This window comes from Kogia breviceps, chromosome 9 (assembly GCF_026419965.1).
Source record: "Kogia breviceps isolate mKogBre1 chromosome 9, mKogBre1 haplotype 1, whole genome shotgun sequence".
Taxonomy (NCBI): Eukaryota; Metazoa; Chordata; class Mammalia; order Artiodactyla; family Physeteridae; genus Kogia; species Kogia breviceps.
The window spans coordinates 53,280,277-53,296,189 of NC_081318.1; the positions used below are offsets into that span (position 1 = coordinate 53,280,277).

At 36.1% G+C, this 15,913-nt stretch overlaps 1 protein-coding gene across 1 annotated transcript in view; it reads left to right on the top strand.

Moving 5' to 3' along the window:
• Positions 1-15,913, top strand: part of ZNF804B (zinc finger protein 804B) — a 472,716-nt gene that overhangs the window by 329,513 nt on the left and 127,290 nt on the right. The window lies entirely within an intron of this gene.

Consider the following 15,913-nt stretch of genomic DNA (forward strand, 5'->3'; position numbering starts at 1 on the left):
GTTTTTGTAGGTCCTTTTCTTCTCTTGTGTTTCCCCCTTAGAGAAGTTCCTTTAGCATTTGTTCTAGAGCTGGTTTGGTTGTGTTGAATTCTCTTAGCTTTTACTTCTCTGTAAAGCTTTTGATTTCTCCATTGAATCTGAATGACATCCTTGCTGGGTAGAGTAATCTTTGTTGTAGGTTCTTCCCTTACATCACTTTAAATATGTTATGCCACTCCCTTCTGGCTTGTAGAGTTTCTGCTGAGAAATCAGCTATTAACCTTATGGGAGTTCCCTTATATGTTATTTGTCATTTTTCTCTTGATACTTTCAATAATTTTTCTTTGTCTTTAATTTTTGCCAATTTGATTACTATGTGTCTCGGTGTGTTTCTCCTTGGGTTTATCCTGTATGGGACTCTCTGCATTTCCTGGACTTGGGTGGCTATTTCCTTTTCCATGTTAGGGAAATTTTCGACTATAATCTCTTCAAGTATTTTCTCGGGTCCTTTCTCTCTCTCTTCTACTTCTGGGACCCCTATAGTGAGAATGTTGTTGCATTTAATGTTGTCCCGGAAGTCTCTTAGGCTGTCTTCACTTCTTTTCATTATCTTTTCTTTATTCTGTTCTGCAGCAGTGAATTCCACCACTCTGTCTTCCAAGTCACTTATCCGTTCTCCCTCAGTTATTCTTCTGTTGATTTTTTCTAGTGTAGTTTTCATTACAGTTATTGTATCATTCATCTCTGTTTGTTCTTTAATTCTTCTAGGTCTTTGTTAATCATTTCTTGCATCTTCTCAATCTTTGCCTCCATTTTTTTTTCCAAGGTCTTGGATCATCTTCACTATCATTATTCTGAATTCTTTTTCTGGAAGGTTGCCTACCTACATTTCATTTCATTGTTTTTCTGATTTTTTTCTCATTCCTTCATCTGCTACATAGCCCTCTGCCTTTTCATCTTGTGTATCTTTCTCTGAATGTGGTTTTTGTTCCACAGGCTGTAGGATTGTAGTTCTTTTTGCTTCTGCTGTCTGCCCTCTGGTGGATGAAGCTATCTAAGAGGCTTGTGCAAGTTTCCTGATGGGAGGGACTGGTGGTGGGTAGAGCTGGCTGTTGCTCTGTGGGCAGAGCTCAGTAAAACTTTAATCCACTTGTCTGCTGATGGGTGGGGCTGGTTTCCCTCCCTGTTGGTTGTTTGTCCTGAGGCCATCTAATACTGGAGCCTACCTGGGCTCTTTGGTGTGGCTAATGGCAGATTCTGCTGGAGTCCTTGTCCTCACAGTGAGACACAGCAACCACCTACCTCTGCAGGAGACCCTCCAACACCAGCAGGTAGGTCTGGTTCAGTCTCCTATGGAGTCACTGCTTCTTCCCCTGGGTCCCTATGCACACACTACTTTGTGTGTGCTCTCAAAGAGTGGAATCTTTGTTTCCCCCAGTCTTGTCAAAGTCCTGCAATCAAATCCTGCTAGCCTTCAAAGTCTGATTCTCTGGGAATTCCTCCTCCCTTTGTTGGACCCCCAGTTTGGGAAGCCTGATGTGGGACTCAGAACCTTCACTTCAGTGAGTGGACTTCTGTGGTATAAGTGTTCTACAGTTTGTGAGTCACCCACTGAGCAGTTATGGGATTTGATTTAATTGTGATTGCACCCCTCCTACCATCTCACTGTGGCTTCTCCTTTGCCTTTGGATGTGGGATATCTTTTTTGGCGAGTTCCAGTCTCTTCCTGTCAATGATTGTTCAGCAGTTAGTTGTGATTCTGTTGCTCTTGCAAGAGAGAATGCAAATCCATTTTTATTTTATCTAAAAATATTTGTAATTACCATTTTGATCTAAATCCCTGAGGATTTTGTTCTACCATGTGTGAACAAACTTTCTTTAGAAAACTGGGATCATGCTATGTATAAACTTTTATAATTTTTTGGCACTTAAATATTTTTGTGAACGTAATAATTACAAATCATAGTATTTAGTACTTTCATAGTATTCCATTTTAATGTATATTATAATTTTTAACCAATTTCAATTATTGGGTGTTTAAGTTGTTTAATTTTTTTCCTAGTATAAAATCGACTGTGATAAACATTTTTTAACTAATGTGTTTGCACATTAGACGATTATTTCTTAAAGTTCAATCCTTAGATTGTAATTGTTAAGCTTAGTCAAAAGTTAACTCCCCTAAAATTTTATATTGAATACATATTGCTAGATCACCTTTAGAAAAATGTAGCAATTTTCTCTTCAACAAAAGTATATGAAAATACTCTTTTTCCCATCTTATGATGATGAAGGTGTTAACAAACATGTTTTTTCCGTGCCCAATCAGATGGATAAAAGTGATGTCACATTATTTCAGTCTGCATTTGTTATTAATAATGAGGTCAAACGTTTTTCCATATGTTTATTCGTCATTCCTTTTCTCTTGTGTGGAATTTGCTAATTTCTCTTTCTCCCTTTTACATATAATTTGCTCATATTTTCTTATTTAATATTAACACTTTGTTTTAAAGATACTTTCTTATTTATCTGTATTTTTCTTTTTTGTAAATAACTAAGTGTCTTTGCATTTGATGCACCATTACAAAGTAAATACATATTTTTTCTAATTTATTTTATGGAAGTATAGTTGATTTACAATGTTGTGTTAATTTCTACTGTACAGAAAAGTGATTCAGTTATACATATATATACATTCTTTTTCATATTGTTTTCCATTACGGTTTATCACAGGATATTGAATATAGTTCCCTGTGCTATACAGTAGGACCTTGTTGTTTATCCATTCTGTATATAATAGTTTGCATCTGCTAATCCAAACTCCCAATCCATCCCTCCCCCACCCCCCACCCTTTTGGCAACCACAAGTTTGTTCTGTATGTCTGTGAGTCTGTTTTTTAGATTGGTTTATTTGTGTCATATTTTAGATTCTGCATATAAGTGATATCCTGTGGTATTTGTCTTTCTCTTTCTGACTTACTTCACTTAGTATGATAACCTCTCTGCGTCCATCCATGTTGTTGAAAACACCATTATTTCATTCTTTTTTATGGCTGAGTAGTATTCCATTGTGTATATGTACCACAACTTCTTTATCCATTCATCTGTCAGGGGACACTTAGGTTGTATCCATGTCTTTGCTCTTGTAAATACCTATTTTACTCTGAAAATAACAGGGGAGCCTATGGGAGTGGGATCTGGGCCTTCCAAAGAGAACCTGACCCACTGAAATGAGATCTTCATAACTGTGCTTTATCTGTGGCTCTTAAGTGGTTGGTCTCAGGTGAGTTCAGTCATGCCCATACTTGGCTGAGGGTTTCTTCATGTGGTCTGAGCCCTCCTTGCAGTAGAGTTCATTGTGATGCTTGCTCCACAGCCGATTTTTGGTCCCTCTGCCATCCTGTTATTTCCAGGGCAGCCTAGAAACCTGCATTTAGTTACTAGGTGTTTCTTATAGATGGTCAATTTTGAGACCCCTGATTTTATTAATACTTGACTATTAATCCCTGTATATATTCAAGATATCAATATCAAAAAAAGACTATTTAAAGATATTTTTTACCTTTCATGCCCCCTTTTCTATACTTGAAACATTATAGAAAAAAAAGTCCTCTTATACTTTAAGAAGCTCAAGTAAGTCAGTAAGTGATATAATTTTGTTAGATGAGAACTACATAGCATCTTATTTCCTTTGGTCACTCTGGCTTCCATTAAGTCCAAAGTTAAAATTAATGCTCAATTTTAGGAAATTACATCATTTATATTTCTGATATAATTATCTATCTTAATTAGTTACATGACATTATAGCATTTAACCCTATCTTAATTTTGTTATTGCATTTCTATCATTTATTATAAACTACCACAAATCATTTAGGAAACAGGAAGGAAAAATAATAAACATGTATATCCAAGTAAGCTAATGTAACAGACTATTAGAATGGGATCTTCTCTTCCTAGCTGGACTTGAGGCCTCCAAGGCTGAGAATAATATAGTAGGTGGCAGATTATTATGTAAATAATAACTATAATTTTTGAGTCCTTATTACATTCAAGGAACTGTACTAAGGCGTTTATGTTTATTGATCTTCCATATTATCTGTTGAAGTAAAATGCTTGTACCTATTGATATCTCCCTTCACAGATTAGGATATCAGGCGAGGGGAGTTTAAGTACCTTCATCAAGGTTATTTAGCATATTGGTGGCAGAGGCAGGGTTTGAATCCAGGTTACCTGGCTTCAGAACATGTGCTCTTAACTACCAAACCATACTAGTTACCTTATATCCTGACAGATAATGAAATCAGTTCTAGTGGCATTAGCCCACAGAGAAAAAAGTATGTATTTGGGAAGGTACAAAAGTTCACAAGACTAACAATGAGGATTTATTTGGAGAAAAATCATCATTCCCTTCAGCACCTCATGGAAAAATTGTTTATTCTTCCCTCTCCCCTCCCTTAAACAAGAAAGAGTTTTCACAGGAACCTCTTGGACACCTTAATATTGCAGAGATGATTGTCTGATTCTCACCAAGTAAAGTTGAGAAACAAAAGACCAACTAGAATGGTTTGCCTAGCCACAGAGTAAAGAGAGAGGTGTTGCACCTCAAAGGAAAAGTAGGTGAGAGGCCCTTTATCCTGGGGTCAACATGAGGAACTCATGTTGGGAAGATGTAGGTGGCCCATCTGCCATTCTGAAGGAACATGTCCCAGGAGGTTGACCAAAACAGAAGTGATCCAGGAGAGCAGCAGGCTGCCCAGGTGGAACAAAGCAGCTTTCTGGGGAAGGCATTGACCACATCAAGGAAATTACAGATGATGACCTACAGGAAGTATCACTGAGAAAACCACAAATACACCCAAGAAGGAAACAGAGACATGAGGTATATGCCATAGAGAAGGCTCTGATTCAACTTACAGCTGTACCAGCCATTTAAGGCTTTGCTCGTTTTTGTGAATCTTCTCTCTTCCCTGGTTCTGACCTTGAGGGTCAAAAATAGCATCAGAAGGAAAGAAGGAGGTGAAATAAATAACAGAGAAGAAGCATCTGCAACTACAGGTTTACCAGACTGGGATGGGCCCAAGCTAGAAAGAGGAAAAAACATAACTTTAAAGAGTGTATTGACTATTTTTAATAACAAAGAATGGGATTCCTTCTTTTTTCAACTCAAAAACAAAAGGGCTATTTATTTAGTTCCACGGAGTGACAGGAAAAACTAAGAAGCATGAGGTGATTTTCATCCTAGCATGAAGAAGATCTTCACCTACAGAGCAGGTGGAACAGAACCGGGAGGGAACAGGTCCCTTTCTGCATTCCCCTGACCTAACTCAACACCTATAGCAAAACAGTAACATTAATTTGTCACAGTTAAAATGTATATATCTTCTGAAGACCCTTTAAAAACATGACATTAAAAATTGAAATTCTAATGATGTCACTGGGAGAGATGCCCACCTATTTCACTAATCCACAGAGTAGGCTTAAAAGTCCTCCAAAATATCTAAGATAACATTAGATTATGCCTATGAAAACTGTACAGCCCACTTCTTGGCACAGAGTAGCATTTATAAATGTTTGTCTTTTCCCTGAGGAAAGAGGGTATTTTCTTACTAAAGAAACAAAAATGAGAGAAGTTACATCAAGGTACCTGTATTTTAGGAGCTGAGGGACTGAGTTTTATGAAATCGTTTTATGAACCCAAGTGTAAAACTCAGAAATAGCCTATAGTTTCGAAGAACTGTTCCATCAATTACTTTTATCCTGACTCATTTCTATTTTCTATGTAGAAGCATGGGAGCACATCTCATCAGTTTCTCCTTTGGATTGTGATAATCCTGATATTGAAGCCAGAAGTGGTATGGCTTTGGATTCATGTCTGCCCCTTCTTACAAAGGTTAAAGGCAAGTTCACATATCTTCCAAGAGCTTTGATTGCAGGGAACATAGAACTGAAACTGACTTTATGTAGCACTTTTTATAGAGAATTAGATGGGGAAAAAAAAGCATAGTATCTAAGTCTGCTTTGTTCTAATTTAAAAGATAATCAAAATGCCTTCACTGTGGGAGGTCTCTCAGTAAACAGGGATTTATATTTAGCACAATTTATTTGAAAAACAGAAAGGCTGCCAAAATGATCCAAACATTAAATTATTTCACTTTTAGAGGGCAGATATTAGTGAGAAATAATAAAATATTGCCAGCCTGCATAAGTAGCTCATCATCACTACTGAGAACTAGACAAGATGAAAAGACCAATTATGCCTAACATGGACAAATGTTGATTAAAGGGTAGACCGCATAACTGCCGAGCCATTTCCAAAGGTTGTAATCACAGAGGAGGTAGGGAAAAAGTGCTCAAAACAACAGCAAAAGCTGCAAGGAGGAGTCATCTGATGAAGGGGGAAAGGTGGGAAATTTTAAAGGAAAATGTCAGAGGAAATTGCTTGGTAAGAGCTCTACTCATGCATGACTCTTAAGGAAATTGTCTTCTTAGGAAATGGTAAGTTTCCAAAATGTCGTAAATTAAAAAAATGGGCATAACTAAGCATTCTATAGGTCAAGTTTAGTATTTTCAGACTGTAGAGAAATTGTTTCCACATGTCATAGCTCCTCATTTTTCTGAGGAAGACTCAGGTTCTGCCTGATCTTGGGCTAATAAAGGAATTCCAGAGAGACACTTGCTTTCCGTTCAAGTCTGGTAACACAAAGGTTAAGCTAAGATCCCATCAAAACCTAATTGGGTAATTTTGTATGTGAATAATTATACACAATTTCAAATGAGATAGCAAATATAAAATGCATAGTACAGCACTATACAGACAAGGTGGTATTGTGCATAAGATATTCATTGAGTACTTATTAAAATGAACTCAGTACTGTGCTCTGAATGGAAAGGATAAAGAAGTCCTAGTTTTCAAGGTATTAGCAGGCTGTTAGAGAGAAAACACATGCATGAGAAATTTTTTTAAAACAGTATGATGCAATGTGTAATTAAGTACTATATTATAGAACACAGGATTATGAGAGTTCAGAAAAAAATAAATGTAATGAGACTTGAAGGATCTTCTGGAAAAGGAAGAACTTAAAGTGGGGCTTGGACAATGTATAAGATATGGAAATTCAGAGGTTGAAAAGGAGGATATTTTATGAAAGAGAAATAGCAGCCCAAATATTCAAGGGAGAGAGAGGCAAGGAGATTGGACTAGGCAACCAGTGTAGCATAGTAACTAGGAACACAGGCTCTGGAGCCAGATTTATCTGGATTTGAGTCCCAGCAGGTATAATCTTAGGCATTATGTGATCATCCTGTGCCATACTTCCCTTGTCAGTAAAATAGCACATCCATTTTAAGGGAATATTTTGAGCATTAATGGGTTCATATACATAAAGCACTTATACTAGGACCCAGTACCAAGAAAAAATTCAACAAATGTTAGTTATTATTACTATTATTATTGTTGTTGGGCACTATTAGAAGATGTGATTTTCATGGCTAGAATGAAACCAAATTATGTAACAAGAGCAACTACCCCTTATTACACTCAGTGATGGACCCTGTGCTCAACACTTTGCCTGCTTTTTCTCTTGTGTTCCCAGCAACCACCCCCTGGAGAGAGAAATATCATTTCATTCACTTTACAGATAAGGGAGCAGAGACTAAGAGAAGCAATTTTCTCAAGAATTCTATAGCTGGTAAAGAACAGTCAAAAGTTTGAAGTCAGGTCTTTTGGCCTTCACCCCAGTGTTTTAAACTGCTGTGTTACCTTGCTTTTAAGCCTTAGGGGGTCCTGAGATTTTGGCAGGGGTCAGACACAAGTGCACAAGATGAGTTCAAAGTAGAAGAGGTGAAATTCAGGAACACCAGCCAAGTAGATGTTGGTGGCAGTGGCAGTACTCTAGGTAAGGTGAGGTGAAGGAACGAAGATGGCGGCACTGAGCCTGAGAAGGCAGAACCAGGGTGCTAGATTCCTTCAGCAGAAAAGAAATGGGTAAGATGTTATTCTGGGCCCTGAATGTAAGAGATAGTGACTCTTGGTTATGGAGTCCAAAGGACTAGGAGAATGGTGGCTACTGAAGGGCTGACATGGAGAGAGGTGCAACTCCTTTCACATAAGCCCAGAGCTAAGGGAGCCTGTCATTCATCTCCTTATTTTTTATGATGCTAGCTGGCTGGTCTTTCATTGCCTTCATGAGATTGGGAATTAGCTTTCCTGTTAGCCTGCATTGCATTTCACTTGCCCCTTGGGGGCTCTTGCTGACATTCTCTGAGCTGCTTGCTGTACAAAAGTCACTTAAGGAAGGACAAAGTAGTTCTGGAAGACAATAGTTGCTCCTAATGCAGTTGAGAGTTGCCTATTTTGTAGCCTCAGACACTTTACGAGCAAGAAGTAGAAATAGACATCAGGGCTAATGCACTTCAGCAATATAAAAGGTTTCTATAAAGAAAATGCTGCTAACAGTAAATGGTTTATATAAAACAAAGATAAATCATAATGGAGTGGTAATATGAGTTTCGATTGTACCTCTCCTTGGGGAACTTCAAGTGCTCAAAAGACACTATCTTATTACTATCTTGAGTACCTCTGAGAAATGTAAAAAGCATCATTTTCTCCAATTTTTGTATAAGGACCTAAGTCACAGGGAATTTAAGTGAATTGTTAGTGCATAGAAGTGGATTATTTATTTTCATGAAAAGGATTTTTTCAGTGAACTGGCTGATTGTCTCATGAAATTAGTCACTCAATTTAAGGGAAAAAAACCCACAACCTTAGTCCCCCATTAAAAACAAATAAGCCGGGGCTTCCCTGGTGGCACAAAAAAACACAACCTTAGTCCCCCATTAAAAACAAATAAGCCGGGGCTTCCCTGGTGGCACAGTGGTTAAGAATCCGCCTGCCAATGCAGGGGACATGGGGTTGAGCCCCGGTCCGGGAAGATCCCACATGCCGCGGAGCAACTAAGCCCGTGCGCCACAACTACTGAGCCTGCACTCTACAGCCTGCAAGCCACAACTACTGAAGTCTGTGCACCTAGAGCTCATGCTCCACAACGAGAAACCACCATGATGAAAAGCCCGCACACCGCAATGAAGAGTAGCTCCCGCTTGTCATAACTAGAGAAACCCTGCACACAGCAACAAAGACCCAACGCAGCCGAAAATAAAAATAAATAAATTTCTTTAAAAAACAAATAAGCCAAAAAACTACCTCTTAACCTATTTCAATACGTATTTTGGCAACACTTTGTAGACTTGTTTGAACTTAATAAATAAAACTAGGTACAGAATATATTCTACTGACTTTGTCCATTAGAGTAACTCATCACATCATTATTTGAAAGTTACTGGTGAGAAAGATGAAATTTTTCAGAAAAAAGGTAAGAAACCCGAGGCTTCTGGGCAAATGCGCGGCATAGCAGGAATGGAGCTGCCCTTTTCTGGCCTCCACTGTCTCAATTAGGCCAACTCTACTCAGTGACAAATTAACATCCTCACCAGAGCGTGATCTCTGCACCCAGAAATGACAGTAAACGATATATCGATTTCTTCGGGTTTCTAAGGAAATTGCAGGGACGTCCATTAACTCACTTAGGTGTGCTACTCTCTGGAGCACCTACCGCTCACTGCTCAGCCAGAGTGCCATACTGCTTATCTGCACACCGTTCCCACAACCCTCCCCATTGCCCCCAGCTCGCCTCATGTGTATAGATTCAGGAGTTCCTCAAGTCAGAGCATAGTTCTGGAAGATTCTAATGCTTGTCATCTTTGGTGATCTTTGTGGGCAAGTTGTATGTAGAGAAATTTAGCTTATTATGTTGGATCTTTCTTCCTAGAGATAATATGTCATATTTCCATTGCTGTTAATTGTGTCTATCGCTAAACATCCTATTCTCCCGTTAACCTACTTTCAAAGGGAAACTGTTTTCTAACTACTGAGTATAGCCTTCTTTATGGATGCAGATCTCTAGCCAGTAATTACAATTTGTTATTTTTAAATAGTTTTATTACCTTGACCATATATATATATGTTTCAGTGGTGGAGAAGGGATACTTGGGTAGTAAACCCTACATTGATGGTCTCTTAAATCATTCAACATGAACCCTTATTCTCAGTTACAAAGTGATTAAAAAACTCTAATTGTATTTGGTAATTATAAAGTTGATGAGGACTGAATTTAAATATTCATCACAATTCTTTTTCAAGCCTGACCTCCAATAGAAACCTACGAATGTTAATTCCCCAAGGTACTTTTTCTGATTTGGAAAACCTGAGGAAGTCGGGCTTTATTTGGTGCATATTTATGTGAGGTGTGGAGCCATATACAAACCAAGAAAGTCGCTTAAGTATTCACTATTCTTGGATATTTCCATAAAGGTGTCTGTGCAACTGTCTTTTCTTTAAGCGAGCACCTGATGGGTCTGTTCTTTCTTTACTCCTCCTCAGCAGCCCTTGAGGGTCATATTTTCTTCTGTCTGTATCGGAGTTTAATTTGATTAGCCATATTTTGACTTTGAAAACTTATGACTGAATAACATTTGCTTTATCTCATGTAGCTATTTCACATCAGGACTCGTATCATGAGTCTTCGTTGGTTGTAAATTTCTTTAACTGTACAAGCCATTAGATATGTTGCTATTCTTATAACTTTCTTGTATTTTCGATAAAACACGTACCCCATCTGAGGCACCGAGATGGTATTCAGGTGAAGGCTTTTTCTTAGCTCATTGTCATCTTATCCTACTATCAGATTTGATTTTAATATATGTTCGTTATGAAAAGAAGTATAACATATCTCCTATCTACTTTTGACATCTTTCCACATATTCTTGTCTGACAGGAAACATGAATGTGCCTCTCACCAACTTAGATGTGTTAACCCGAAGAGAGAAGACAAGATTACTGATCTATATGTTCTAAAACACATTTGAACCTGTTGTAAATTAACAGAATGCAAAGCTCTCATTTGGGTTAATATTCTTTATTGATAGTTTATATCACAGTAAAGAGAAAACTGAGAAATCTCAACTGCATTTTTGTATTGGAATTATTTTTTAACTTTGAAAAACAGTTCAAAATTTATGACCTTGGTACTTATTTGTGGCATGCTGATGTCATGTCCTGAAATGATAACACCATAACCAGCAGACTTTATGTAGAGCATTAGAATTCATGAGATGATTTTTTTAATATAACCACAAGGATTCTAAATACTCTTCATTTTCTTCCATTGAAGAGGAAACAAGCCCAGAAGTTTTGACGTTTCCTTTAGATCAAGGTTCTTTGCCCTTTTTGTATTTTGTGTGGCCTGATTAATATTTTGTTAAAAAGAATACTTATCACATTTATTTCATCGGGTAGGAATATTATTTGTACTATTTTTTTACTGTGGTAAAATACACACTAAATAATATTTACCTTTTTAATACTTTAAAATATTTTGTATAGTTTTTAATCAGTCTGTACCCGTATTATACATTTGTAACCTATTCTTTTTTTACTTTATTGTGAACACAACATGAGATCTAGCCCCTTAACAATTTTTAAGTGTACAATACAGTGTTGTTGATTCTAGGCACGATGGTTATACAGCAGATCTCTAGAATTTACTCATCTTGCATAACTGAAATTTTATGCCCAGTGATTAGTAACTCTCCATTTCCACCTTCCCTTAGCCTCTTGAAATCACCATTTTACTCTGATTCTATGAATTTGACTATTTTAGATACCCCATATAAGGGGAATCATACCTTTAAATAAAAGTATTTTCCTTTCTGCAACTGGCTTATTTCACTTAGCATAATGTCCTTAAGGTTCATTCATGTTGTTGCATGTTGCAGAATTCCCTTCTTTTTTAAGACTTAATAGTATTTACAACTGTATGTACATACCATATTTTCTTTATCCATTTATCTGTTGATGGATGTCTAAGTTGTTTCCACATCTTGGCTATTATGAATAATGCTGTAATGAACATGGCAATGCTAATATCTCTTCAAGATCCTGATTTCAATTCTTTTGGATAAATACCCAGAAGTAAGATTGCTGGATCATATAATAATTCTATTTTTAATTTTTTGAGGAACTTTCATGCTCTTTTCCAGAGTGAATGCACATTTTGCATTCTCTCCAATATTGTTCAAGTGTTCGAATTTCTGCACATCCTCACCAGCACTAGCTGTCCTTTGTTTTTTTGGTAATTGCATTTAAACATTTTTGAGTATACAATTCATTGGCATTAAGTTCATTCACATTGTTGTACAGTCATTACTATTCATATCCAAAACTTTATCATCATCATCCCAAACTGAAATGCTATACCCATAAATAATCATTTCTCATCCCCCCAATGCCAGCTTCTGGTAACCATTATTCTATCTTATGTCTCTATCAATTTGACTATGCTAGATACCTCATTTCAGGGAAATCATACAGTATTTGTCATTTTGTGTCTGACTTCTTTCACTTGGCACGTTTTCAAGAGTCATCCATGTTGTAGTATGTATCAGAATTTCATTTCTTTTTAAGGCTGAATAATATTAATTGTATGTACATACCAAATTTTGTTTATCCATTCATCCATCAGTAGACATTTGGGTTGTTTCCACCTTTTGGACTGTTGTGAATAATGCTGTTATGAACATGGTTATACAAGTGTCTGTTCAAGTCCCAGCCTTTAAAACCATCAGATTTTGATTTAAAGAATGGTTTATACCTTATAAAACAATTGTAATCCTAAACAAAATCATAAAAGATGATCACTTTAATATATTAATTGATTCATTCTACAAACATATTCTTATTTCCCACTGTGGGCCAGACCCTGTTCTCCATGTTTGTGAGTGGAGGTGATGAATATAATGTGCTTCCTTACCTAGGTTGCTTGGAGACATTTCTTACAATTGATTCTGGATCAGTGCACTAATCCAGAGGATAAATCCTCTTTTTTTTTCATTTTCAGTTAGTTCTGTAAAGCTTAGGTTAGGGAATTAAAAGAAATAAAATAAAATCTGTTCCTTAACCTTTAAATTTAAAGTCACAAGAATTAGACATATTTTCCATTTACTTCCTGAATTCTATGCTGCATTAGCCACTCTCAGAAAGTTTCTGACATGATACCAAAATGAACTGGGATCGTCACATGCTCTGAATCAGTCTCCAAATAAAGAGGTCATTGAGCTTCCAAATGATGTTTAAACTCATTATCCTCCAACAGGGAAACATTAAACTATCATCCCCTAGAAACATTATTACCATGGAACATCTGTAAACATCAGTATGTGGTCAAAGATATTGATGGGATCCACTTTTTTGTAAATTTAAACATACTCAAAAGATGATGAAAAAAATCAATGAACGTTGTTAAGTAATGAGTCAAAAAAAATGACCTTATAGCTTTAGCCCATTTTGTTGGATGTAATAATGTACTCATAAAACTACAGAATTACTTATAAACATATTAGGATGTTACATTCATCCAAATGTGGAGATAATGAACATGACAATAGAAACTGACAATCAAGAATTTCTAAGAGTGCTTGTATTGAAATTATGAACCATCTAAATTGTATTACATTTAAAATCCAACAATGGGTGTAATTGACAATCTGGAGGTAGTTTTGCCATAGATGTCCTTTAGATGTTAGCATCTAATGTCTGAAGATGTTATTTATTTTTCTTCCTAATGTCTTCCATATAAATAGACAATACTCCAAATGGTACACCTTGAAATATTTCAGAAATAATTCCTGCACATTTTTGAAACTAAGGAAATCAGAATAGTCAAGGTAAATATAATTGGGCAGACATGTATTCTGTGGCTCAGATGAACCAGGATAAAATGAACTCTGTGTAAATTAAAAATGTTGAAGATAAATCACATAATTAAAGTGTTTATACATGAACATGTAAAGTATTAAAAAAATACATGACTACAATATGGGTCTGCAAGCAGTCATAAACAAAATTTATCATGTTACAGGATGCCATGTGTATGCTTCCAACCTCTGACCAATCATCATTGGAATCTCTAACCCAGATATTGGAGAGCAAAGACCAGGTTCGTTGGTTCCATTATCAATTAAAGAATCATAATGATTCCATTTCTCATCTTGCACCTGTTTATTTTCCTATTAGTAAGTACTAGCAGATGATATAAAAAGTGATCTATTAATGGGGAAAATGTCAAAATCATTGTCATGTTGAATTAAAGTAAATAGCCTTATTTTTTTAGTTCTTAAATACAGTAACTAACAATTATTACATGATTTGCATACATATAACGTGAGGAAATGTAGTGCAGAAAGGAGGTGCTCAGGAGTCTGGCTAATGTGGATTCATATTCCAGTTCTGCTACCTTTGATACCTGTAATCTTGGACAAATCACTTAACCTCTGTCAATTTTCATTTTCCAAGCTGCACAAGTAGAATGGAATATCTATATCAGAGGGTTGTTATAAATGGTTAATTAAGCTATTTCTTGTAAAATATTTAGCAGGGCACCTCACACATAGTACTTTCCCAACATTTGTTAGCTATTTTACAGATTGATTATAATTCAATTATATTAGTTGCTAGTAAAATATTCCCAGTGTGTATAGTATAAGTAAGAACAGTATGGTTTCCAGATACTTCTAGCATATAGCAAATAAGAGTATATGAGCAAGAAAGAGAAGAGAAATAGGTAAGATGCTCATTCTCCTGTAAAATTCAGTATCTTTTTTGTATTTTACTTTTAACTCTGTCTACTATGAACAAAGAAAAAGTGTGGGTTATATTACCGAAGCAGTTCCAAAATAATGTTATCTATTTTAAAATATTAGTATCAGTATCCTGCTGTGTAAAATAAAAACTAATTTGGAAGTTGAATCAATATTTTCTCTAAGGAAATCAAAAGAACCTGATTCACACACACACACACACACACACACACACACACACTTGAAATGCAGGCACTTAAGAGACTTGTGAATAGAACTTTTAATAATCACATACCACAGGCCATCTTGTCAGATAGACGATAACTAGAAGAATCTGATAAATTATGTGGTATTGATTGCATCTGTTGAATAGTCCCTTATGTGAACTCAAGTTTTTTTCTATTCTCTGATGAATACTTTTTAAATTTCAATTTCACTCCCTTTCTCTCTGTTGCTGCCTTAATAAAAGGAACAAGCTAGCCATAAACAATCAAGTTGATGGATGCCTATGAGAATTATGTTACTCTTTCTGAGTCACTCCCATGACTTCTTTGGAAACTCTCTGAGTTTCTTCCCTGGAGACTTAGGCTGATTTTCTGCTTCTGACTCCTCAGCCTGTCACTTTATAGAAGAAGGCATTAGAATGTTACCACTGAGCTGAAATTGAAGTCAGAGCCACTGACCCTACTGTACAAACCTTTCATTTTGGTCCCTAGGATGGGTCATTTCTTACTTGTCCATTGTAAAATTTCAGTGTCTACTCACTGAATTCCCATTCAGTATTTTAAATCAATTTCCCAAGGGCTTCCTAGGAAAACAAGCCCAAAAGAACAGAATTTGAGCTGCCAGTCATGAACTTAACTGTCTTATCTTTGCAAGTGGGATCCATTCTAAATAAAGCCATAAAATCTTGGTTAAGAATTAGAATTTAAAAAAATATAGAGAGTCACAAAATTGTCGTTCCATTCAAAGTAATTATAGTTACCCTATGTTAGCTAGTATTGGTAATAAATTAACAATGGAATTATTATTTTGCTTCTTCATAAATAATTAATATGTAGTGAGTGAATATAAAAAGGCATTAATTTATGTCTTCTCAACTATTGTAAAAATGGTAAGGCACTTTTGAAATCTTAATGTCAAAATGGTCATTATCTAAAACCTGAGATAAGAGTTTTATCACTTAACATGTAGTGAGGAAAATCCTCAATTCTATTTTCATTGTAAGTGCTTAACCTCAAAG